General features: G+C 46.0%; 1 long non-coding RNA gene and 1 pseudogene across 1 annotated transcript in view; one reads left to right on the plus strand and one right to left on the minus strand.

Moving 5' to 3' along the window:
- Nucleotides 1-5579: 5579 nt before the first annotated feature.
- On the minus strand, nt 5580-5695 carry LOC112205088 (U6 spliceosomal RNA; annotated as a pseudogene).
- Nucleotides 5696-12875: 7180 nt separating this feature from the next.
- Nucleotides 12876-25927, plus strand: part of LOC129136648 (uncharacterized) — a 32322-nt gene continuing 19270 nt past the window's right edge. Inside the window, exon 1 of the long non-coding RNA XR_008538485.2 lies at nt 12876-12940. This is a non-coding gene — a long non-coding RNA (uncharacterized LOC129136648). The remainder of the gene's footprint in view (nt 12941-25927) is intronic.

Here is a 25927-nt window from a genome sequence, read left to right on the forward strand (position 1 = left end):
AAACTCTGCCAAAAAAAAAAAAAAGAGAGAGAGAGAGAGAATTACCTAATTCTCATAGATTTTAGTTTATGTATTTGTCTTTTTTTTTTTTTTTTTTTTTGAGACAGAGTCTTCTCAGTTGCCTAGGCTGGAGTGCAGTGGTGCAATCTCAGCTCACTGCAACATCCTCCTCCGGAGTTCAAGAGATTCTCCTCTCTCAGCCTCCCGAGCAGCTGGGACTACAGGCACGAGCCACCTGGTTAATTTTTCTATTTTTAGTAGAGCCGGGGTTTCACTATGTTGACCAGACTGGTCTCGAACTCCTGACCTCAAGTGACCCACCCACCTCGGCTTCCCAAAGTGCTGGGATTACAGGAGTGAGCCACTGCGCCTGGCCTTGTATATTTAGTTTAGAACAATGCCTGGCACACAGTAAGAAAACAAAAAATGTTACCTACAAAAAAGAAAAAAGAATCCTACCTCTGAGTGCAGTCTCACCTGAATTATTTCCCTCCCACCCCCACCTCTGGGTTTGTTAAGTCATTCTCCCCTCCCACAGGATCTGCACCACTGTTCCTCCTTTATCACACTCACTTGTCACACAAGTTTTTAACCTTTGGGCAGCTATAAATTCCTTTGACAATCTAAGGAAAGCTACACCATCCCCAGGAAAACACACATATGCACGCACACACACACTCTTAGGTACAATTTTGGGGTGCCTATAGAACTCTAACACTAACCTGCCTTTTTAGATCCCTGAGTTAAATGGACATTAATGTCAAAGACTCCTTATTCCTTTGGAGCAGCAAACCTCAACAGGTCACAGGAGATTCCCAGAGCAGATCCTTACTGCAAGGATCAGAGTCCAAACGAGGCTTCACCAATCTGAGCTCATCTGAGATGCAAATTGCATTTCTCCCACGCGGAGAGAGGACTCTCATTGTTCCTTCCTGACTGCATTTTTAGAGCTGACCCTTCACCCTCATGGGGGAAGGGCGCTACGGGGATGAGGGCAGGGAGGAGGCTGGTTACCAAATGAAAGAATGGGGCTGCTGGAGATTCTAAGATCATTTATTTATAAACTTCTGCAGCCCTGCTAACATCCATGCTTGTGATTTACCTCACCTCTGTCTCCCAGTTGGTAATCAACAAACCCGTACTACCAAAATGACCTATGCTTCTGTCTTCTGCCGCAGGAGAGGGTGATAACAGGGGAGGCTGCTCTCCCACCCCACCCTTTGAGAAAAAGAGGAAGACTGGCCAGTATAAACGTGGCAAATAGCCCTGTCACTTCCCATAAGTTCTGTAATCTCCGTGAGCTTCCATTTTGCCTTTAGAATGGGAATAATAAAACAGACCTCATACTTTTGTGTGAAAGCGAGGGAACCGCAAATCTCCTGCCCCTAGTAGCACTAATAATTGTTAGCTGCTGCTTCTTAATATTACATAGCACCTGGAAGGATGACGGGCCTGCTTGCTAAAGCTGGCTGTGAGTTTGGGGTCGGCTTGGGGAGAAGAGCAGAGTGCAGGGAGCTTCCTGGAACAGGGCCTGTCTGTCTTATACTTTCACTCTAGGCAGCCCTTTCCCGTTTTGGTGTTCAGGAAATATGCCCCAGATCTTCAAGGGCTTCACCGTCCCTTCCCTTTAACTAGGATTCAGATGCCCTCATCTACAGACGGTTCCGTCATAAGGCCAAAAATGATTGGATTCAAAGGATCTGAAAGATTGGTCCAGCCCTTTCTTTATTCTGATTAGAAACAGTCCCAGAGGTGACGTGATTTGCCCAAAGTAGCGCAACTTCCTGGAACGAGAAACCAATCCTAAGATTTCCATGTCGGCGTTCTTTCCGCGGTGATCGGGTTACCTCCCAGACCTAGGATTTACTTTTGAAAGAAAAGGAGCGGTCACACGGGAGAGGCATTGAAGGAAAAATTATTTGAATTTGGCAACTGCTTGTGGTGGGGGGATGAGAGGTGGAGGGTGATAAAGCGCCCCCTCACACTCACACACAAATAATGTGAACAACTTTAAATTGCTTTACTTTAGGAGATCATGGATTTTCCAGGGGGGCTGAGAACTTACCTGTTTACCCAGCCAAGTTAACAATACTCTGCATTGTTTACCTAACGCAGAGTAGGTACTGAATAACTATTTGTCGCACGGATGACTGCATGACCGGATGCATCCCATTCCATCATAGAGTCAGATGAGGATTTGCAGAGCCAAGCCCCACCTGGGAGGCATGTTAAGTCCTTTCCAGTTCTCAATTATGGCTCTGCAGTGAGTATCTTTTGTTCATAAATTCTTGACTGCACATCTTGATTATTTCCTCAGGATATTTTCCTAGAAGTGGGATTACTGGATTGAAGGGGATGCACATATTTAAGATTCTTGATTCCGAACCCCTCCAGCAGTATAAAAATGAGTCCGCTTCCCAGCAAGCTGGCCCAAACAGGCTATTATCAGGCTTAATTTTTATTTTTTATTTTTGTGCCCTCCTAATAGAACAAAAATCGCATCTCGTTTGGTTTGCATCTCTTTGGGGACTAATTAGATCGAGATTGAACTAGTTTTGAAGAAACACTCTAAGGAGTCCAGAGAAATCCTGTGTGGGGCAGGAGATCCATGAAAGGAGGCACATCCCGCCCACTGAGGTGAAACCAAAGGGCTTCTATTGTTTGGTGTGATTTAACCTTAAGATGGAAACATCTGAGCCTTGCTAGAGAGGCTTCCCCGGAACAACGGCTGGGGGTGGGGAGCTGTGACTTATCAGCTTCCCTATGTTTATTTTCATTTCCTGATGGAGAGTAAATCTTATAAACAAATGAAAAACCTGTGGACTTATCTTTAAAGACTACAAGGAAAAGGGGAACTGGGCAAACTATTGCAACTCAAAGTCGTGGAAAGGCAGGAGGGGGAGTGGGGAATTTAGAAAGATATTTCCAAGAGATGGCAGATAGGTCCCTGGGGGCCTGTGGCCAGCCTGGAGACGGAGAGACCGAGCCAGAGGCTGTGGAAAGCTCTAGAGACTTTGTACTAGAAAGGCTGCTGTTGGTGGCAGAGCTTACATGGCCAGGGATCCCGGAGGACCTGGAAGGGGTTTTAATGGACTTTTGAGAATCAAAGTGAACTGCCAGGGACAAACAAGAGTGGTGAGGAAATGGAAGCAGTCATACAACTCAGGCTGGAAAATCGCTCTAGGAATGGCAAGAAGGTAGCTGTGGCGTTTTCCAAGAGAAGAGGGTGATGGTCAGCTGGGAGCTTTCCTTGACTATGAAACAAGGAAGACTTCTCCCCCATCCAGAGCCAGGAGCTGTCCCTGCTCTTCACTTAAGCACTGGGTTCTTTTACAAACCGTACCCAGGAGGATGACTGATTTACAAATGTTTATAGACAATTTTATTTACTAATCTAGCTCTCACTCTCAACTAAATTTATAGTCCTAATTATAGTCATCAGCATTTTCTTGATAACAAACCTACAGGATTTTTTTTTTTTTTGACAGAATTTCGCTTTTGTTGCCCAAGCTGGAATGCAGTGGTACAATCTCAGCTCACCGCAACCTCCATCTCCTGGGTTCAAGTGATTCTCCTGCCTCAGCCTCCCGAGTAGCTGGGATTACAGGCATGCGCCACCACACCTGGCTAATTTTGTATTTTTAGTAGAGAAGGGATTTCTCCATATTGGTCAAGCTGGTCTCGAACTCCTGACCTCAGGTGATCCACCTGCCTCGGTCTCCCAAAGTGCTGGGATTGAGCCACTGTACCCGGCCTACAAGATGTATTTTATAGTTGTTTTTTAAAACTTTGTGGAGAGTTTATTTTCTTGATTGCTTTAAGTTCCCTATTAAAGTCTTAAATTTAACAATTGGCTTCTAACAGTTTAGTAATCTATGAATATTTTGTACCGCTTTATTTATTAGGGCTTAAAGTCAAAGAAAAATGAGTATTTCTTTTTTTTTTTTTTTGAGACGGAGTTTTGCTCTTACTTTTTGTTTTGTTTTGTTTTGTTTTGTTTTTGAGATGGAGTCTCGCTCTGTCACCCAGGCTAGAGTGCAGTGGTGCGATCTCAGCTCACTGCAACCTCCGCCTCCCGGGTTCAAGCAATTTTCCTGCCTCAGCCTCCCAAGTAGCTGGGATTACAGGCATGTGCCACCATGACCGGCTAATTTTGTATTTTTAGTAGAGATGGGGTTTCACCGTGTTGGTCAGGCTGGTCTCGAACTCCTGACCTCAGGTGATCCGCCCGCCTCGGTCTCCCAAAGTGCTGGGATTACAGGCGTGAGCCACCGCGCCCGGCCAAGGAGTTTTGCTCTTGTTGCCCAGGCTGGAGTGCAATGGCGCAATCTCGGCTCACCGCAACCTCTGCCTCCCGGGTTCAAGTGATTCTCCTGCCTCAGCCTTTCAAGTAGCTGGGCTTACAGGCATGTGCCACCATGCCTGGCTAATTTTGTATTTTTAGTAGAGATGGGGGTTTCTCCATGTTGGTCAGGCTGGTTTCGAACTCCTGACCTCAAGTGATCCACCCGCCTCGGCCTCCCAAAGTGCTGGGGTGACAGGCGTGAGCTACTGCGCCCAGCTGAAAAGTATTTCTTAGAGGTTTAAATGAGTGATGTCAAAACCCTTTGAGGTGATGGATATGTTAATTACCCTGATTAGATCATTACACATTGTATGCCTATATCAAAATCTCACATGGTACCGCATAAATATATACAATTATTATGTGTCAATTAAAAATAATAAAAGCAGAAAACTCCAAATAAAATGTTTAAAAAGCTTGTCACACTTCAAAGTCACTTGGCACATTAAAAAATAGTTTCTCCTGCTTCACCCTTGAGAGGTTAATTTTATGGAATTGGGGCAAACCCAGAATCTGGTTTTTTTTTGTTTTGTTTTGTTTTGTTTTTTTGAGACAGAGTCTCACTTGTCGCCCAGGCTGGAGTGCAGCGGCGCGATCTCCGCTCACTGCAAGCTCTGCCTCCTGGATTCATGCCATTCTCCTGCCTCAGTCTCCCGAGTAGCTGGGATTACAGGCGCCCACCACCATGCCCGGCTAATTTTTTTGTATTTTTAGTAGAGATGGGGTTTCACCGTGTTGGCCAGGATGGTCTCGATCTCCTGACCTCATGATCCGCCCGCCTCGGCCTCCCAAAGTGAGCCACCGTGCCCGGCAGAATACGTATTTTTAAAAACTACCCAGGTGATTCCTAAATTGCTGCTACAAAGACCAGTTTGGGGAACTTGTGATCTAAATGCTTATCTATATTTTGTATGTTTGTTTTTTTTCAAAATGAATATAAAAAATATGAGGCTGGGCACGGTGGCTCGCACCTGTAATCCCAGCACTTTAGGAGACTGAGGCTGGCGGATCGCTTGAGCTCAGGAGTTCGAAACCAGCCTGGGTAACATAGTGAAACCCCGTCTCTACCAAAAATACAAAAATTAGCCGGGCACAGTGGTGCATGCCTATAGTCCCAGCTACTCCAGAGGCTGAGGCAGAAGAATCCATTGAGCCCGGGAAGTGGAGGTTGCAGTGAGCTGAGATCACGCCACCGTAGTCCAGCCTTGGTGATAGGAGTGAAACACTGTCTCCAAAAAAAAAGGAATGCTTGATGAATTTGCGTGTCATCTTTGTGCAGGAGCCATGCTAATCTTCTCTGTTACCGTTCCAGTGTTCCAATTTTAGTATATGTACGGCCGAAGCAGGCACTTTGTTTTTTAATGGTGTTTGGAAGTGACAGTTTTAATTTTTTTTTTTTTTTGAGGCGGAGTTTCACTCTGTTGCCCAGGCTGGAGTGCAATGGCATGATCTCCACTCATTGCAACCTCTGCCTCCCAGGTTCAAACGATTCTCCAGACTCAGCCTCCCAAGCAGCTGGGTTTACAGGCACCCACCACCACGCCCAGCTAATTTTTGTATTTTTTAGTAGAGACGGGGTTTCACCATGTTGGCCAGGCTGCTCTCAAACTCCTGACTGCAGGTGATCCTCCTGCCTCAGCCTCCCAAAGTGCTGGGATTAGAGGCGTGAGCCACTGTGTCCAGCCTTTAATTTAAAACATTTTTAAGTAATGGAGGCCAGGTGTGGTGGCTCACACCTGTAATCTCAGCACTCTGGGAGGCTGGGGTGGGAGGATTGCTTGAGAATCAGGAGGTGGAGGCTGTAGTGAGCCATGATTGTACCACTGCACTTTGGCCTGAGCAACAGAGCAAAAAATATAAAATAAAATAAATATAATAGAAAATAGGCCGGGTATGGTGGCTCACGCCTGTAATCCCAGCACTTTGGGAGGCTGAGGCAGGTGGATCACAAGGTCAGGAGTTTGAGACCAGCCTGGCTAATACAGTGAAACCCCATCTCTACTAAAAATACAAAAATTAGCCAGGCATGTTGGTGGGTGCCTGTAATCCCAGCTACTCTGGAGGCTGAGGCAGGAGAATCACTTGAACCTGGGAGGCAGAGGTTGCAGTGAGCAGAGATCGTGCCACTGCACTCCAGCCTGGGCAACAGAGCCAGACTCCATCTCAAAAAAATAAAATAAAATAAATATTAAGTAATGCTTTGCATTTCTGGAAAACATTCCTTTTCTCCTTCCTCCCCACCCACAGTGGGCTTCAACTCACTGGCCTCCTTTCAGTCCTTACCTAACCTGCTGTGCTGTTCTCATAGTACTCGAAGCTCTCTTCTGGCTTCCTGTGATTCCTGGCTTTCTCCTGTCCTCTCTGGCAACATATTTTTGACTTTCTTTTGTGAATGACAATTGGCAAGACTTTCTTCCTTTACTATCTTTCAAAGCAAGCACTGTTGCTGCGTAAGGTGTCCTAGAAACTCTGGGAAAGGATCCCAGGACCATGTTAACTACTCCCATCACGGGCGTCTAGGTGCTTGGATTTTCAAGTCTCCATCTCTCACCATTTCTTTAAGAGGCTTTCCAGATCCCCACATGTCAACTGCCTACGGAGCATTTATTCTCAGATGGCCTACAAAGCACCTCAAACTCAGTATTTCTCAAATATTAAGTTCCTGTCCATGTTTGCCCTCTGTGCCTCACAGCTTAGAGAATAGCTCCACCCAGTTACTCAAGCCAGAAACCTGGGGGTGTCCTAGTCATTCATCTAGCGCCACTGTCCTAAACACTGGGGATACCAGAGACTACAAACAAGAATCCCTGTCCTCATTGAGCTTATGGTCTAGAGGAGGAAGACGGACATAAGCAGTCAGTTCCTACACCCAGGGACGCCAGCTCTGCAGCAGCGCTGCTGCCAGCCATTCAGCCTCTCCAGCACCTCAGTTCAATGCCCCCACCTGCCGCACCCGCCAGCTGGCCTTCCTCTGCTCTTTTACTCTCTTCAATCCATTCTCCCCACAGCAGTGATAACCTTCCTTCTTTTCTTTTTTTTTCTTTTCTTTCTTTTTTTTTCTCTTTCCTTTCTTTCAGATACAGTCTTACTCTGTCACCCAGGCTGGAGTGCAGCGGTGCCATCTCGGCTCACTGCAACCTCCTCCACCTCCCGGGTTCAGGCAATTCTCCTGCCTCAGCCTCCCGCATAGCTGGGATTACAAGCACCCACCACCATGCCCAGCTAATTTTTTTGTATTTTTAGTAGAACCAGGGTTTCACCATGTTGGCCAGGCTGGTCTCAAACTCCTGACCTCAGGTGATCCGCCCACCTCAGCCTCCCAAAATGCTGGGATTACAGGCGTGAGCCACCGAGCTGGGCCAGCAGTGTAATCTTTCTAAAGCCAAATCTTAACCGTTAGCCTCCAGCTTTAGGATCTTCATGCTTGCAGGATAAAGTCCACCCTTGCAAACCGGGGTTAAAAGATGGTACAAGTTCTGGGCCCTGCTGGCCTCTCCACAGCACTGCTCACCCTCAGGCAGTGCTCTCTGTGCAGCCATACTGAGTTACAACCATGGTTCACTGCACCTGCCGTCCCCCAACTCCCTCCTGCCTCCCTGCCTGGTGAACTCCTGTCATTCTGTAGGTCTCAGCTTGGATGCTGTGACAGGGAGCCTCTAGAATGGCCCCCAGTGACCCCTACCTCCTAGTAATCCCTTTCCCTCGAGTGAGCTGGATTTACAGATGCAATTTTGAATAATAGAACCTTGTAGAAGGGATGAGTTGTCACTTCTGAGATTAGGTTATATAAAGACTGTCACTTCTTTCTAAGGGCTCTTTCTCACTTGGATGGTCTCCAGAAAGTCAGCTGCCATGTCATGAAGTGCCCTGTGAGAAGGACCTGTAAGGAGGGACGGAGGGAGGCCTCTAAATGACAGCCTTCGAGGAACTGAATCCTGCTGGTGACCATGTGAGGGAGCTTGGACTCCGGTCCCCCAGTGTTGAGCCTTCAGATGAGTTGGCAGCCCCAGCTGGTGGCATGACTGTAACCTCCTGAAACACCTTCAGCCAGAAAGCATTCAGCTAAACCACACCTGTATTTCTGACCCAAAGAAATTGTGAGATAATAAACATTTCTTCTCTTGAGCTGCTATACCTTAAGCTAATTCGTTACACAGCAATAGATAACAAATACTACCTCTGGACCCCTGCCTGCCACCATACCAAATTTCATGCTCTGAGTTCTAGAGTCAGTGGTGTTTCCACCTGTCATGCCCAGCCCTTCACTGCTGGTATTATAATGAGGGCTTGCCCATATCTCTGCCCCCAGATGGCAGACTCTGTACAGGAAAGAAGGAAGGAGGAGGGGGAAGTCACCACTTTCTTTCTCAAGACTCTGAGTCTCTATTCTGCTGCTGGCCACACGTTTATACCCACAGTGTCAACAGCGCCTGGCCCCAAAGTGCAGCTGCAACTTCAGGAAGAGACTCAGGCCAGCCAGAGCCAAAGCCACCTTCCTCCACCTCCTTCTATTACACTTCCCTCCACCTCCCTCCATCTCCTCAGTCTTCTCAGCCAGCTTCCCCTGACCCTTGAGCACCTGGCAAGCATGCACACACACAGGCACATGCAGGCATGCACGCACGACACCAGGCCCACAGCCTCCCTCTACTCCAGAGGAGCTAGGTGGAGTCACTCCTCCCTCCTTTCACACACACCCTGGGGCCACGCTTTTGTGGCTTTTCTGAATGAAAGGGGAGGTGAGGTGGGGGTGGGGGAAGCCGTCTCTGCCTTTGAACTGCCCAGTTCCTCCACCTTTATTTCCAGCTAACCACCGAGTGCCTGCAAAAAAACAAAACAAAACAAACCAGAAAAACTAAAAAAGGAGCCCAAGTGTCTCTTGCTGCTTTCAGTTTCTGGAGAGCCAGCACACAGGTCACCCACTATCCCTGCCGAAACCCTGAGGTCTGAGGAAGGCCTCTTCACACTGCCTCTGGGCGCTGCCTTTGGCTTCCGGGAGCCCCCCATGCACTTCCCTGGAAACAGGTGGAGCTCTGTCCTGTGGCTCTGATTCACTCTCCTGTCCCTCGGTACACCATTGCACCGTGTCCTCCTGCTGGCCCTTCTGTTACCCTGTACTTGCTGTACACTACCACGGTGGCCGGGGTCCTCACCACCAGGAAAGCAACTTCCCCCGTGTCCTCCCCAACTCCTGAGTCCAATCCTTCAAGTCTATGGTGCTGAAGCAGGGGAAATGAATGTTGGAGAGACACGCCTGGGTCTGAACTCACCTCTATTGAAGGAAAACAAAGCTCACTAAGATTGCACCCTACGGTGTGTGCTTCTGTTCTCTCCACCTACCGTCAGCACTCTCAGCAGTTTTCCTCTTGGCTCTGCCTCCTGCAATTACTTTCTGCTCAGCTGCTTGCTGTTGCTAAGAAGGGTTATGCCCATCAACTGTGCTGTAGACATGCAGTATTGTGACGATGGGAGGGACATGGCTTGGAAGGTGGCTTTAATTTGAATTCTGCCATTTATGATATTTGGCCCTGGGTGTGTTACCTGATCGTCCTGTGCCTTATCCTCTGCGTCTGCTAATAGACCGTTTCCCAGGGTTGGGCAGAGATGAAATTAAATAAAACCACACACACTACAGTGCATGGAATGTACTAGGTGTTCAATAAATGTTTCCTTTTTTTTTTTTTTTTTTTTGAGACTGAGTTTCGCTCTGTTGCCCAGGCTGGAGTGCAATGGCACGATCTTGGCTCACTGCAACCTCCGCCTCCCGGGTTCAAGCGATTCGCCTGCCCCAGCCTCCTGAGTAGGTGGGATGACAGGCACGTGCCACTATGCCCAGCTAATTTTTGTATTTTTATTTTTAAGTTTTTCGAGACAGAGTCTTGCTCTGTTGCCCAGGCTGGAGTGCAGTGGTGAGATCTTGGCTCACTGCAACCTCCACCTCCTGGGTTTTAAGCAATTCTCTGCCTCAGCCTTCCGAGTAGTTGGGATTACAGTCACGTGCCACCATGCCCAGCTAATTTTTTGTATTTTTAGTAGAGATGGGGTTTCACCATCTTGGCCAGGCTGGTCTTGAACTCCTGACCTCATGATCTACCTGCCTTGGCCTCCCAAAGTGCTGGGATTACAGGCATGAGCCACTGTGCACGGCCAAATGTTTCTTGTCTTGTGTTTCAAAAGGACTTTAAGGCCAGGCACAGTGGTTCATGCCTGTAATACCAACCCTTTGGGAGGCTGAGGCAGGAGGACTGCTTGAAGCTAGGAATTTGAGACCAGCCTGGGCAACATAGCAAGACCCTGATTCAACAAAACTCTTGAAAAACCAAAAGCATTAGCCTGGCATGGTAGCATGCACCTGTAGTCCCAGCTTCTCTGGAGGCTGAAGTGGGAGGATCACTTGAGCTCAGGAGTTGGAGGCTGCACTGAGCTATGACTGCACCACTGAACTCCAGCCTGGGCAACAGAGTGAGACCCTGGTTCTAAAAATAAATAAATAAATAAATAAATAAGGACTTTTAACAATCCTTGTACTTTTTTATTGGAAATACGCATATAAAGCAAAGAAGATTTTGAGGTCTAGCTGATAAAGGGCCACATTCAGTCTTTATTGGTTTTTTGGTGAAGCGGGAAGACGTTGAGGGTGGTATGAGGATACTACTCTTTTATTGGTTTTTAATCTGACTTACCCTGCCGTGCTGAGTTAATGCTGTGGAAAACAGCTGCTCAAATGCCAGAGGAATGGATGTGCCTGAACCTGCCCCTGACTCCCAGGTGGTAAGGTGTTTTTCATGTTTGTGTTCAGGTCTCTGTGCCTTTGCTTTGGCCTCACCACGATGGAAGGGAAGTGCCCACATCACAGGGAGCACACAGAATATGACAGCTAACACGCTACATCCAGCCTGCCATTATCCGCAGGGGTACGGCGTCATTGGATTCACATTTATCATTCAACTTCCAGATCAACAAAGCTTGTCTTCATAAATTAAGTGCATCCAAGTTTCTTTATATTGGCCACAGCAGACACAGAGGATCCGCAGCAAATCATGGATTTCAGTGGTCTTTTCAAATCAGTCAAGTTTAGGTCTAGTATGTGCTAGTGCCTAACTCTAAGCATAATAAGAAGAGGAGCCAAACACATTATGTTGAGATTTTTAGAAATTTAACTCAAGGTTGGGCGTGGTGGCTCACGCCTGTAATCCCAGCACTTTGGGAGGCCGAGGAGGGTAGATCACTTGAGGTCAGGAGTTGGAGACCAGCCTTGGGCAACATGGTGAAACCCCATCTCTACTAAAAACTACAAAAATTGGTGTGGTGGCGGGTGCCTGTAATTCCAGCTACTTGGGAGGCTGAGACAGGAGAATTGCTTGAATCCAGGAGGTGGAGGTTGCAGTGAGCCGAGATCACTCCAGCCTGGGCGACAAAGCAAGAATCTGTCTCAAAAAAAAAAAAAAAATTAAATCAATTGTAGGAGTTTCTATACACACAGAAAATCCATTATTAAAATAGTTCAACTTTTTCTCTACAATGTGGAAAAACTACCGTAGTTCTGTAAACCAAGGTTTAATCAAGAGCAGATCAAAATTGAGTTCTGAAGTCTACATACTAACTTCTTGATGACATAAACAGGAAGAGGTATAAAAGGCTATTTTGGGCTGGGCGCAGTGGCTCATGCCTGTAATCCCAGCACTTTGGGAGGCCGAGGCGGGCGGATCACGAGGTCAGGAGATCAAGACCATCCTGGCTAACATGGTGAAACCCCGTCTCTACTAAAAATACAAAAAAAAAAAAAAAAAAAAAAAAAAAATTAGCGAGGCGTGGTGACGGGCGCCTGTAGTCCCAGCTACTTGGGAGGCTGAGGCAGGAGAATGGTGTGAACTTGGGAGGCGGAGCTTGCAGTGAGCCAAGATCATGCCACTGCACTCCAGCCTGGGGGACAGAGCAAGACTCCGTCTCAAAAATAAATAAATAAATAAATAAATAAATAAATAAATAAATAAAAGGCTATTTTGACAGTGTGAGAGGCAATTTAGCATTTTATATAACTAAAATCAGCACTTCAAAGAACACTGCAGAGGGGCTTCTACTCTCAGCCAGTCTCCAGGACAATGTCTGAACTTGCCCTCCACCAAGCCATTTAGGGTTGTTTGCCATTTAAAATGATAAATACTAGTCATCACTTATAATAATTGGTATGGCACTTAAAGAAAGCAAAATAAAGTTGTCAGAGAAGGAGGCTGGTTGGGTTTGACTAGTTGCTCAGACAGTATGGTGTTGCTTTATTTAGGTCATAATGCCCAAATTCTCAGCTTTGGAGGGCCCCAACTCTCCTATTTTGCTAGGATAGTTGAGGTGATCACTCAGGCTCACAGAGCTAACAGTAACCAAACTCCTAAGAGACAGATGTGCAAGCCAGGTGCCAATTTGTAGTTTTATAGTAAGAAATATAATGCCAAGAGGAGCAGATGGTCAGTGCGGTCTCCCTTATGGGAGTAGATGTGAGACAGTGGGAAGACAGAAGTAAAACTAGAATAATGGAAGTCAGAGACCAGCAATTCTAAGTTTAGTAACTCAGAAGGGGAGAAGACCTTCATTACTGTGGTAAGTGAAAATTCAGGTTACAATATAGGATGTACAATGTAACCCCAGCTTTATTTAAAGGTGATAATACAGCCTGGCCAACATGGCAAAGCCTGTCTCTATTAAAAATACAAAAATTAGGCCGGGCGTGGTGGCTCATGCCTGTAATCCCAGCACTTTGGGAGGCCGAGGTGGGCGATCACGAGGTCAGGAGTTTGAGACCAGCCTGACCAACATGGTCAAACCCCATGTCTACTAAAAATACAAAAATTAGCCATGCGTGGTGACACATGCCTATAATCCCAGCTACTCAGGAGGCTGAGGCAGGAGAATTGCTTGAACCCCAGGGGTGGAGGTTGTAGTGAGCTAAGATCATGCCACTGCACTACAGCCTGGGCGACAGAGCGAGACTCCGTCAAAAAAAAAAAAAAAAACAAAAACAAACACACACACACACACACAAAACCAAAAATTAGCTAGGTATTGTGGCACGTGCCTATAATGTGAGCTACTCGGGAGGCGGAGGCAGGAGAATCACTTGAACCCGGGAGGTGGAGGTTGCAGTGAGCTGAGATCGCACCACTGCACTCCAGCATGGGTGATGACAGAGCAAGACTCTGTCTAAAAAATATAAATAAATAAATAAATAAATAAATAAATAATAAAGGTAATCATAAGCCTGAAAAGCATATATAATAATGAGGAGGGCAGTTATAATCGCTGAATAAATGGTCTATGAGCAATTTTTCTTTTTCTTATTCCCACTTTCTTTTTTCTTTTCTTTTTTTTTTCTCATCCCCACTTTAAAAATAATTTCTATAGGCCGAGCATGGTGGCTCACCCCTGTAATCCCAGCACTTTGGGTGGCTGAGGCAGGCAGATCACAAGGTCAGGAGTTCAAGACCAGCCTGGCCAATATGGTGAAACCCCGTCTCTACTAAAAATACAAAAATTAGCTGGGCGTGGTGGCGGGCACCTGTAGTCCCAGCTGTTCAGGAGGCTGAGGCAGGAGAATCGCTTGTACCCGGGAGGTGGAGGTTCCAGTGAGCTGAGATCTCGCCAGTGCACTCCAGCCTGGGTGACAGAGCGAGATTCCGTCTAAAAAAAGAAATTGTTACAAAATAATTATGAGCACCGATTGAGGTAAGCAAATAAAGAGAAACTAAATGTCCAACATTAAAGACTTTGTTAAATAAATCATGAAAATCTATATGGACTGTTATGCCATCATTAAAACTCGTGTTGTAGAAGAGTTTTCAATGCTTGGGGAAGTAACTGTTAGTATTTATTAAGTTTTATTGGAGGCAGGGTGCAGTGGCTCACACCTGTAATCCCAGCACTTCAGGAGTCCCAGGCAGGAGAATTACTTGAGCCCAGGAGTTCAAGTCCTGCCTTGGCAACATAGTGAGACCCCATCTCTACAAAAATAAAATTAGCCAGGCTCAGTGGGCACGCCTGTTGTCCCACCTACTCTGGAAGCTGAAGTGAATTACTTGAGTCTGGGATGTCGAGGCTACAGTGAGCCATGATTGTGCCACTGCATTCCAGCAGGAGAAACAGAGCAAGATCCTATCTGAAAAGAAAAAAAAAATGGCTGGGCGTGGTGGTTCACGACTATAATCCCAGCACTTTGAGAGGCTGAGATGGGTGGATTGCTTGAACCCAGGAGCTCGAGACCAGCCTGGGCAACATGGCTAAACCCTGTCTCTACTAAAAATATAAAATTTAGTGGGGCGTGCTGGCGCAGCCTGTAGTCCCAGCTATTCTGGGACCTGAGGCAGGAGAATTGCTTGAGCCCAGGAGGTCAAGGCTGCAGTGGGCCATGGTCTCACAACTGCACTCCAGCCTGGGAGACAGAGCAAGACCCTGTCTCCAAAAAAAAAAGTTTTTTTGGAGCACTGCCATGCTCATGCATTATATATTATATATTGCCTATGAAATGCTTTTTATTTTGCTACAATGTCTGGCATGAGTAGTTGCAATAGTGAGTAAAAATATTTACTGCAAAGCTTAAAATATTTACTATCTGACCCTTTACAAAAGTTTGCCAAGGCCGGGCATGGTGGTTCACGCCTGTAATCCCAGCACTTTGGGAGGCCAAGGTGGGCAGATCACCTGAGATCAGGAGTTCAAGACCAGCTTGGCCAACATGGCAAAACCCCGTCTCTACTAAAAATACAAAAATTAGCTGGGTGTGGTGGCGTGCGCCTGTAATCCCAGCTACTCGGGAGGCTGAGGTAGGATAATCACTTGAACCTGGAAGATGGAGGTTGTAGTGAGCCAAGATTGGGCCAGTCTCAGTCCTGGGTGACGGAGGGAGACTCCATCTCAGGAAAAAAAAAAAAAAAAAAAAAGTTTGCCAAAAGTACCAGCTGAGGTTTTGTACTGTTTATAATAGTGACATGAAGAAGGCTTTTATTTTATTTTATTTATTTCATTTTATTTATTTATTTTTTGAGACGGAGTTTCGCTCTTGTTGCCCAGGCTGGAGTGCAATGGCGTGATCTCAGCTCACCACAACCTCCACCTCCCAGGTTCAAGTGATTCTCCTGCCTCAGCCTCTCTAGTAGCTGGGATTACAGGCATGTGCCACCATACCCGGCTAATTTTGTATTTTTAGTAGAGACGGGGTTTCTCCATGTTGGTCAGGCTGGTCTTGAACTCCTGACCTCAGGTGATCCGCCTGCCTCAGCCTCCCAAAGTGCTGGGATTACAGGCATGAGCCACCGCGCCTGGCCTAGAAGGCTTTTATTAATCAGTGAAAGTAGCCATCTCCACCTTTGTCCACACTCCAGAACCTTCCTTAGGCAGTCAGTTGTCCTCCTTAACTTGTTTCCCTTCACAGTTATGGCTTGCCCTGAAAGAGAGTGGGTAGGAAGTTAATTTTATGTTTATTATTCTTTAGAGGCAGAATCCTGTTATGTTGCCCGGCCGTAGTGAAGGCTACTCACAATCGCAGTCACTGTTCACTGCTGCCCAGAACTCCTGGGTTCCTGCGATCCTCCCACCTCAGGCTTTCAAGCAGATGGGACTACAGACACGCGCCACTGTGCCCAGCTTTGGCAGTACACATTTTAAAGTGCATTCCAGGTCTTGTATGCTCATGTTTATATATTTAGGTTGGTCCAAAAGTGTGGATTTTGCCATTACTTTCAATGGCAAAATAGCTCAGTAATATATTTTGTATTTAGCTTCCACAACAATCTCAAGACAGTGCTATGGTGACCCTAGTTTTACAAATGAGGACACTGAGGCTTATAAAACTTGGTTAATTTATTGGAAAAGTTTACAGCTTAGGAAGCGGCAGTAATAATAATTTTCCGTAATGTGTTCAGTAAGTGTTCTCACCACACACGCTGCCTCTCTGTGCCTCTCATGCTGTTTCACATGCTTTGTTTATTCTACTCTACATGACCCTTGGTCACTTCCTGTTAGGGGTGGGCCCTCCGATCCCACAAAGAAATCAAACATCAATTCTACACCAAGGTGAGTAGCTAATTCTCTGCCTAACATGTACTAATGGGTCAACGCTAACCTCAGTTACCCATTTGACTCCTCGGCAACATTTTAATCCCAGTATATTTTAACCCTATTTTTCTGGGGCCTACGTTACTGCCTTTGTATATTTCAAATGGGACACTATTGGTGGACGTTCACAGTGGCAAGAGAGTGCAATGACAGGTTGAGAGGAATTTCTATTTAGACAAATGTGACTCCATTAAACTCACACTATGTAGACATTCACCTTTCCAAAGGGCACTCTTTTTTTTGTTGTTGAGGTGACGTCTCGCTCTGTTGCCCATGCTGGAGTGCAGTGGTGCGATTTCGGCTCACAGCAACCTCCGCCTCCCAGGTTCAAGTGATTCTCCTGCCTCAGCCTCCCGAGTAGCTGGGACTACAGGTGTGCACCACCACGCCCGGCTAATTTTTGTATTTTTAGTAGAGAGGGGTTTCACCACGCTGGCCAGGCTGGTCTCGAACTCCTGACTTCGTGGTTCGCCCACCTCGGCCTCCCAAAGTGCTGGGATTACAGGTGTGAGCCACTGCACCCGGCCCTCAAAGGGCACTTTTGTAATGCTGTGTGCGTTCAGTTTTACAAAGTGAAAAGTATTTTTTCCTTTGTACTTTTGTATTTGGGTATCTCATGCTGACTGCTGATGACAATTCATGGCAAACTAAAGACCCATAGATAATGTTAAATTCAATGACAGCAGTTTCTATTTTTTTCCTTAGAGACAGGGGTCTTGCTCTGTCGCCCAGGATGGAGTGCAGTAGCATGATCTTAGCTCACTGCAGCCTTGACTTCTGGGGTTCAAGTGGTCCTCCTGCCTCAGCCTCCCCAGTAGCTGGGACTAGAGGAGCACACGACCATCCCCAGCTAAATGTTTACATTTTAAGTAGTGATGGGCCAGTCTCATTATATTGCCCAGGCTGGTCTCGAACTCCTGGCCTCAAATGATCCTCCTGCTTCGACCTCCCAAAGTGTTGTGATTACAGCTGTGAACCACCACACCTGGCCAGCAGTGTTTCTCTGTGCCAAGCTTATTAGTAAATCTTGGTGCTGTTTCTTCCTCTTTCATGTAAAAGCTGCACCTACATTGTTCCTATTTTTGTAGCCTTTTTTAGACTGTTACCTTGATTCAGACTTTTCCCTGCTTGGCACATTTAGTTTCTTCTGCTTTGAGGCCATCTTCATGTGACCGCTCAAAACCTACGGCAGGCCAAGAGGAAGAGAGTATAGGGTTCCCTTGCTAGCTTGGCTTTGAAGCAACATTGTCCAGTAACTATGCTTGCGGGAAGTATGCAAAATCCTTCTGTGAGCCCACAGATTTTACAGAGCCTTCAAGACCCAGTCAAAGAAGTCTTACGCGATTGCTGCTTTCCTGGAATAGCAAGTTTTAAATAGTAAATGACTGTAAAGAAACTCATTAGGGAAGGCATATTTTACCTCCTTTTCTGTCGTCATTATAATAGAGGATTCAATCAAGTTTAATTTATTCAGCCAGGTGCCCGTGGAAGCTGCCTCGTTTGTTTGGCTTTGTTTTCATGAAATCCCTCGTCACTTGTGTTCCGAGCGTCAGTGAGCTAATCCTGCCCCTCTGTCAGTTCCATGGAAGACAAAGGCCACTAACACAGAATCTCCACAATGAGAACGGGCAGAGAATCTATTAATGTGTCAGTTGCCTGTGAATTATGGCCAAGATAGTTGCCCAACATATGGCACAAGGTTATCACATTGTAAAAGCAACTCATTTGAAGCAAAGCATCCATGCACACAAACAGACACTCATAACTACTTAGGGGTACAAAAAAATTATACCCAAGGACAAGTATTCTTGGGCATTTGAAGAAACAACTACGTAATAGTAGAGTTAATCTATTGGGAGTATTTTACTTTCTGTAGGATAAAAATAAAGATAAAATAAAAATTACAGCAGCCATGAGGGATGAAGTGGGAAACAGCCATGTTTAGTCCTAATCCTCAATCAGAGGACCCCTCTTAGGATAGAGGGACAGGGTCCGTAGGCAGGAAAGAGTGTTATCACCTGAATCCATTTTATTTTATTTTATTTTATTTTTTGAGACAGAGTCTCGCTCTGTTGCCAGGCTGGAGTGCAGTGGCAGGATCTCGGCTTACCGAAACCTCTGTCTCCCAGGTTCAAGCAATTCTCCTGCCTAAGCCTGCTGAGTAGCTGGGATTACGGGCGCCCGCCACCACGCCCAGCTAATTTTTGTATTTTTAGTAGAGACAGGGTTTAGCCATTTTGGCCAGGCTGATCTTGAACTCCTGACCTCACGATCTGCCTGCCTCAGCCTCCCAAAGTGCTGGGATTACAGGTGTGAGCCACCGTGCCCAGCCTGTTTTATTTTGTATTTTTTTATTTTTGAGACAATGCCTTGCTCCGTCTCCCAGGCTGGAGTGCAGTGGTACCATCTCAGCTCACTGAAACCTCTGCCTCCCGGGTTCAAGCGATTCTCATACCTTAGCCTCCCGAGTAGCTGGGATTACAGGCATAAGCCACCTTGCCCGGCCCCTGAATCCATTTTATCCATGGAAAGGAACAAGCTGATATCATGGAGACAGCTATCATCTAGTCATCCAGCTTTCTGTTAGACACCTCCAGACAGGCCCAGGAAGGTTGGTCTTTGCCTTTGCAAATTCAGAATCTTAAACTAATTAGCAGCAAAGTTAACATATGTTTTATTTTATTATTTTTTTTTTTTTGAGACAGAGTCTCACTCTATTACCCAGGCTACAGTGTAGTGGTAAATCATGGCTCACTGCAGTCTCGACCTTCTGAATGCGTGATCCTCCCTCCTTAGCCTCCTGAGTAGCTGGGACCACGGGCTCCTGCCACCACACCCAGCTCATTTTTAAATTTTTTGTAGAGACAGGGGTCTCACCATGTTGCCTAGGCTGGTCTCGAACTCCTAGGCTCAAGTGATGTTCCTGCCTTGGCCTCCCAAAGTGCTGGGATTACAGGTGTAAGCCACCACACATGGCCTAAACATATCTTTTTGGGGGACACAATTCAAGTCATAAAGGCAATCTCATTATTTCTGCATGAACGATAGTGTAGTGGGCATCTGCTAACACTGCCTCACATCTTTTCTCTTCTGCTGGTACTGCACCTCCCTCCTCCCTTCCTACGGGAAACTCTTCCTCACCATTCCAAACCTGTGAGTCCACACCCTTGGCCACACGAGACTGAGAGGTAACCCAAGCTGGGCATGTGACTGATCAATTAATGACCTTCCCTCAGATTTTTCTAAATAGACCTGTGGAGGAAGGCTCTTTCCTGTCTGGGATGTGGGACTTGGGCACAAAACCTTGGAACTGCAGCAGCTACATCCCCAAATATAACATGGAGAGAAGTTGTCTGAAAAAAGAGAAGATGAAGCCAACAGGAGGAGAGCAGCTGAGACGAGAGACAGAGGGCAGGAGCCGGATAGCTTAGAGGTTCTCAATTACAGTTTTCCTTAAGGTTTGGCCCTGGCGCATCCAGGGTTATGAGAATTAACCAGGTCTTCTTTGTGGTCAACTAGTTTGAATTGAGTTTTTGGAACAAAAACGGTCCTAGGAGAAACCTGTAGCATAGTGAGGATGAAAGGGACAGAGCATTAAGTGGATCCTTGAGGGCTTTATCATTTGGGAAAGCCAGAGGAGAGACCCTGGGGACATACATCTTTCCAGAGGAGCAGAGGGCTGGGTGGAGAAGTGGACCCTGAGAAGTAGTTGGGGATCCTTCAGGAGCTGAGGCCTGTGGCTCTCTAGGAGAGCCAACGTATCAGGAATTTGCATGTTAAAGCTCAATTACAGCCTCTGTGGGACCTGAGGCTATTTAAATTAAAAATGAAAAGGCAAATTATCGGCCGGTGTGGTGGCTCATGCCTGTAATCCCAGCACTTTGGGAGGCCAAGGTGGACAGATTATGAGGTCAAGAGATCAAGACCGTTCTGGCCAACATGGTGAAACCCCGTCTCTACTAAAAATACAAAAATTCGCTAGGCATGGTGGTGCGCGTCTGTAGTCCCACCTTCTCTGGAGGCTGAGGCAGGAGAATCACTTGAACCCGGGAGGCGGAGGTTGCAGTGAGCTGAGATCATGCCACTGCACTCCAGCCTGGTGACAGAGCGAGACTCTGTCTCAAAAAAAAAAAAAAAGAAAAGAAAAGAAAAGAAAAGGCAAATTATCAAAAAGCTGGTTGGTGAGCCTAGAATCCCAGCCAGAGGGATCTAAACAAGCTGACTATATTAGTCCATTCTCGTGTTGGTAATAAAGACGTACCCAAGACTGTGTAATTTATAAAGGAAAGAAGTATAATTAACTCAGTTCCATTATGGCTGGTGAGGCCTCAGGAAACTTACAATCATGACAGAAGGGGAAACAAAGGTGTCCTTCTTCACATGGCAGCAGCAAGAAGTGCTGAGCAAAGCCCGGGAAAATAATCCATTCACTATCACGAGAACAGCATGAGGGTCACTGCCCCCATGATTCAATCACCTCCTTCTGGGTCCTTCCCACGACATGTAGGGATTATGGGAACCACAGTTCAAGATGAGATTTGGGTGGGGACACAGCCAAACTATATAACTGACTTAAATATTTACTTGCACCAGGCTCTGATGTCTAGTTTCACCATCAAGTATGCCTATCAGGAGGACATTAATTTATTCATTCAACAATTATTAAAGGCCTACTATGTCTCAGGCACTTTGGTAAGTGGGGATGGGCATACTGCAGTACACAAAAGACATGTGATTTGTGCTCCCAGGGAACTTTCAGTCTATGGGGAAAAAAGATACTGAACAAATTAACATATCAATGAATGTAAAATTATAATTGCAAACTGTAGTAAACATTATGAATGAAAAGCTATGAGAAAGAAGGACAAGAAGGGATGTATTTTATTTTTTATAGAGATGGGGTCTTCCTATGTAACCCAGGCTGATCTGGAACTCCTGGTCTCAAGTGATCCTCCCACCTCAGCCTCCCAAAGTGCTGGGTTTACAGGCATGAGCCACCATACCCAGCTGGACCTATTTTAGATTGGAAAGTTAAGAAAGGCTTCTCTGAGGGGAGAATATGGAGGCCTGAAGGCAAGTAGAAGTTAGCCAGGCAACTAGTATATGGGGAAGGAGAATGGCAAAGCAAGGCAAGAGGAGGGAAGAGAATTCCAGGCAAAGGAAACAGTGTATGCAAAGGTCCTGTGGTCAGAAAGAGCTTGACTGTAAATGAAGGAGAAGTGTGGCTGAAGCATAGTTAGGGAAGGAAAAGAACGGCTTGAAAAGATCCTAGAGAGACAGGCAAAGGCCTGAGTAAGGATTCTAGATTCTACCCTAGTGCAATGGAAAGCTACTGAAGAATGTCAATTCTTGCTCTGAATTACCTTTAAAAAAGAGAATTAATGGAAGAAGGACAAAAGAGAAGAGAGACCAGTTAGGAGGTTATAGGCGATAGGTTAGGGCAGAGAAGATGCTAGTTTGGACCAGGTGATGGCAGAGAAGTATGGATTTGAGACATGTTGGAGATAGAACCGATGACACTAAACATGGTGTAGATGCAGTAGGTGACGGAGAGAGAGCTATCAAGGATGGCTTCCAGGTTACTGTCTTGTGCTTCTGGGAGTTGGTGGTGCCATTAGCTGAGTTGAGAAATAATGAAGGATGTTGCAACGAGAAGGGTAATGAAGATCAAAGACCGGCCTCAGTGTTAACATGTTAGGTGTCAGATGCCTGTAGGACTTCCAAGTGGAGATATTAAACACTAGTTGGATATATGTATCTCATGATATATGAAAAAACTAGGTTGGTGGTATAAATGTGTGAATCACTGAAAAAACCAATAGGAAGGGGTGAGACTGCCCAAGCAGAAAGTATACAATGAAAAAAGAAGAGGACCCAGGGACTGACATCAGAGGAACTCACTACATTTAATTGTTGCACAAGCCAACAAGTTAACAAAGAAAATGGAAAAGGTACAGCCAGACAGGTGGCAGAAAATCCAAGAGAGTATAGTGTCACAGGTACCAAAAAGAGTGTTATAAGGAGCCACCGGCCACATGTGTGAATTGCTAACCTCCAGTACGATGAAGATTGAAAAATGTTGCCGGGCGCGGTGGCTCACACCTGTAATCCCAGCACTTTGGAAGGCCAAGGTGGGCGGATCACCTGAGGTCTGGAGTTGGAGACCAACCTGACCAACATGGAGAAACCCCATTTCTACTAAAAATACAAAATTAGCCAGGCGTGGTGGCACATGCCTGTAATTCCAGCTACTTGAGAGGCTGAGGCAGGAGAATTGCTTGAACCTGGGAGGCAGAAGTTGCGGTGAGCCGAGATCGCGCCATTGCGCTTCAGCCTGGGCAACAAGAGCAAAAATCCTTCTCAAAAAAAAAAAAGAAAAAGAAAAAGAAAAATGTTTATTGGGCTGGGCATGATATCTTGTGCCTGTAATCCCAGTACTTTGGGAGGCCAAGATAGGAGGAATGCTTGAGCCCAGGAACTCGAGGTCAGCTTGGTCAACATAGTGAGACCCCATGGCTACAAAAAATTAGCCAAGTATGGTGACTTGCAACTGCGGTCCCAGCTACTCAGGAGGCTGAGGTGGGAACCTGGCTTGAACCTGGGAGGTTGAGGCTGCCATCAGCCATGATCGCACCACTGCACTCCAGCATAGGTGACAGAGCAAGACTCCATCTCAAAAAAAAACAAAAAACAAACAAACAAACAAAATAAATAAACAGAAAAATTTTTACTGGATTTGGCCAACAGAAGTGCTTCTGATGGCCATTCAAGAGCTTCCTCAGTGGAGTGGAGGGGGTACCACCATCTCCAAATGGCGCTTGTGAGTTTCCTGAATTTGTCATTTGGGAATCTTTCATAGATCAATTGTCACTCCAAATTATTCAGCTCATGTCCTCACAAGTTCAAGGGAGAATAAGAAACAGTCTGGTTCCTGTGGACACTCAGACTAGTATTATGCATTTATTAACTGCAATTAGCCAGGAACAGGCTGATAAGATGACTCTTCTGGTTCTAGCACACAGAGTGAAGGGTAGAATAAAAGTTTCAGGTTGGGCTCACACCTGTAATCCCAACACTTTGGGAGGCTTTACCTGAGGTCAGGAGTTTGAGACCAGCCTGGACAACATGGTGAAACCCTGTCTCTACTAAAAATACAAAAATTAGCCGGGCATGGTGGCAGGCACCTGTAATCCCAGCTACTCGGGAGGCTGAGGCAGGAGAATTGCTTGAACCCGGGAGGCAGAGGTTGCAGTGAGCTGAGATCATGCAATTGTACTCCAGCCTGGGCAACAGAGTGAGACTGTCTCAAAAATAAAGAAAAAAAAAGGCTGGGCATGGTGGCTCAGGCTGGGTGCAGTGACTCATGCCTGTAATCCCAGCACTTTGGGAGGCCGAGGCAGGTGGATCACCCAAGGTCAGGAGTTCAAGGCCAGCCTGGCCAACATGGTGAAACCCTGTGACTACTAAAAAAAAAATTACAAAAAATTAGCTGGGTGTGGTGGTGCACGCCTGTAATCCTAGCTACTTGGGAGGCTGAGGCAGGAGAATCACTTGAACCCAGGAGGCGGAGATTGCAGTGAGCCGAGATCGTGCCATTTCACTCTAGCCTGGGCAACAAGAGCAAAACTCCGTCTCAAAAAAAAAAAAAAAAAAAAGAAAGAAAAGAAAAGAAAAGAAAAAAGAAAGAAAGAAAGAAAAATAATGTTTCCTTGCAACTTTATTTTCTGAGTATAGTGTTTGAAGTTTAAGTGAGACCATGGGTACGAAACTCTCCTGGAGAAGGGTAAAGCCACGTTGCCCTGTGATATGTTACTTCTGGTGCTGGAAGGGAACTGGCAGCTCATTGTGCTATCTGGGAACTCAGGACCTGTGAGCCAGGACCTCATCTCCTCCGGGGCTGCTGTGCCTACCTGCACCCCCTAACTTCAGCACTACACTTATTAAATGGTCCATGTCTCTCTTATCACACCAAGGAGATTAAAGCCCAGGTTGATCCTCCCTTGTTGGCACTAAGTACAAAATGTCTTGGGGGACGTTCACTGCGTGGTTAAGCTGTCGGACTCCTCCACACACACTTAGTACAGACAAACTGGGAAGAGGCAACCCTTTCTCAGGAAATTATCTGGTATAAACTAAGTAGGGAAAATCCTGGTTTACAATGCAGATTAATGAAGCCTGCCGTGTTTGAATTCAAAAGGTCCTGAGTAGGAGCCCATTTCCACCACTTACTAGCTGTGAGACTGGCAGTGTGTTACTTCATTTCTCTCAAGCTCATTTTGCTCAGTGATAAAATGAGGATGATAAGAATAATGCTTAGTTTACAGGGATAGTGTGAGGTAAGGAGATAAAGTAGATAACGTACTTGGTACTAGAGCCCAATAGCGAACATTCATTCTCTCCCTCCCTCAGTCCCACCTTAGCTGTAGGTCTGCAGCTGCATGTAGGAAAGTGGGTTAGAGACCCCTTGAGGTATGAATAATCCAAGGGAAGTATTTTGGGAGAGGATGAAGTGCCACCGATCTGGATCTGGAGAGCCAGGGAGCTGTGGGCGTCCCTGAGGCTTGGTGCCCCAGGGGCTATGGAGAGTGGTCTGCATGTTTAGTAAGATTTGGACTGGAGGTTACAAAGCTTGTGTCACCAGTCATTTCTGACACATTAAATAAAGTCTGTCATATCGGCTTCTAAGTTCAAGGTTTTAATTCACCTTGGAGGACCAAAAAGCATTTTGCAGCTAGATTCGCTGCTGGGTGCTATTCTGTTTCCCATGCTTTTCATTTCTCAGAACCAGTTCATCGAGACTAAAGACTAATGCCAGTGCTGTTGGCTTGTCTGGAGAAAACAAAGCCATTAATGGTAGTTACCATATTAATTGCAGAAAGTGCTTCTTTAAGTTTCTGTTGGCAAGAAGTTACCGGTCTAACAAAGTAAGTGAAGTGCGTCCAGGCCAGGCGGGGTTTTTAATCTTCTTGCTTCAGGTTTTTGTTATTGCAGTTGCCAAAACGCCAAGCTTATAATTTACAAGTCGTATCCACATGTCCCTTAGAAAGAAACTCAAACCTAAAAATAGAAATGAAACTCAGGAAAACACCAACCCAGATAAATAAATCTTATGTCAAATGGAGAAAGCTTGTAAATCTGTGCTCGCGGTTACATTAATTGCTTACATTTCGATTGATTGAAGCAAGTGCCTTAACCAGTCAGCGTGTCCCTGCCCAAAGGAAGACGACAATCCTCTCATGTTTCAGAAAAATTTCTCACATCATTTCTTGCTCTTTTTTCTTTTTCTTCTCTTTTCTTTTCTTCTTCTTTTTTTTTTTTTTTGAGATGGAGTCTCGCTCTCGTTGCTCAGGCTGGAGTGCAGTGGCATGATCTCGGCTCACTGCAACCTCCATTTCCCAGGTTCAAGAGATTCTCCTTCCTTAGCCTCCTCAGTAGCTGGGATTACAGGCATGCACCACCACACCCAGCCAATTTTTGTAT

This window comes from Pan troglodytes, chromosome 10 (genome assembly GCF_028858775.2).
Source record: "Pan troglodytes isolate AG18354 chromosome 10, NHGRI_mPanTro3-v2.0_pri, whole genome shotgun sequence".
Taxonomy (NCBI): Eukaryota; Metazoa; Chordata; class Mammalia; order Primates; family Hominidae; genus Pan; species Pan troglodytes.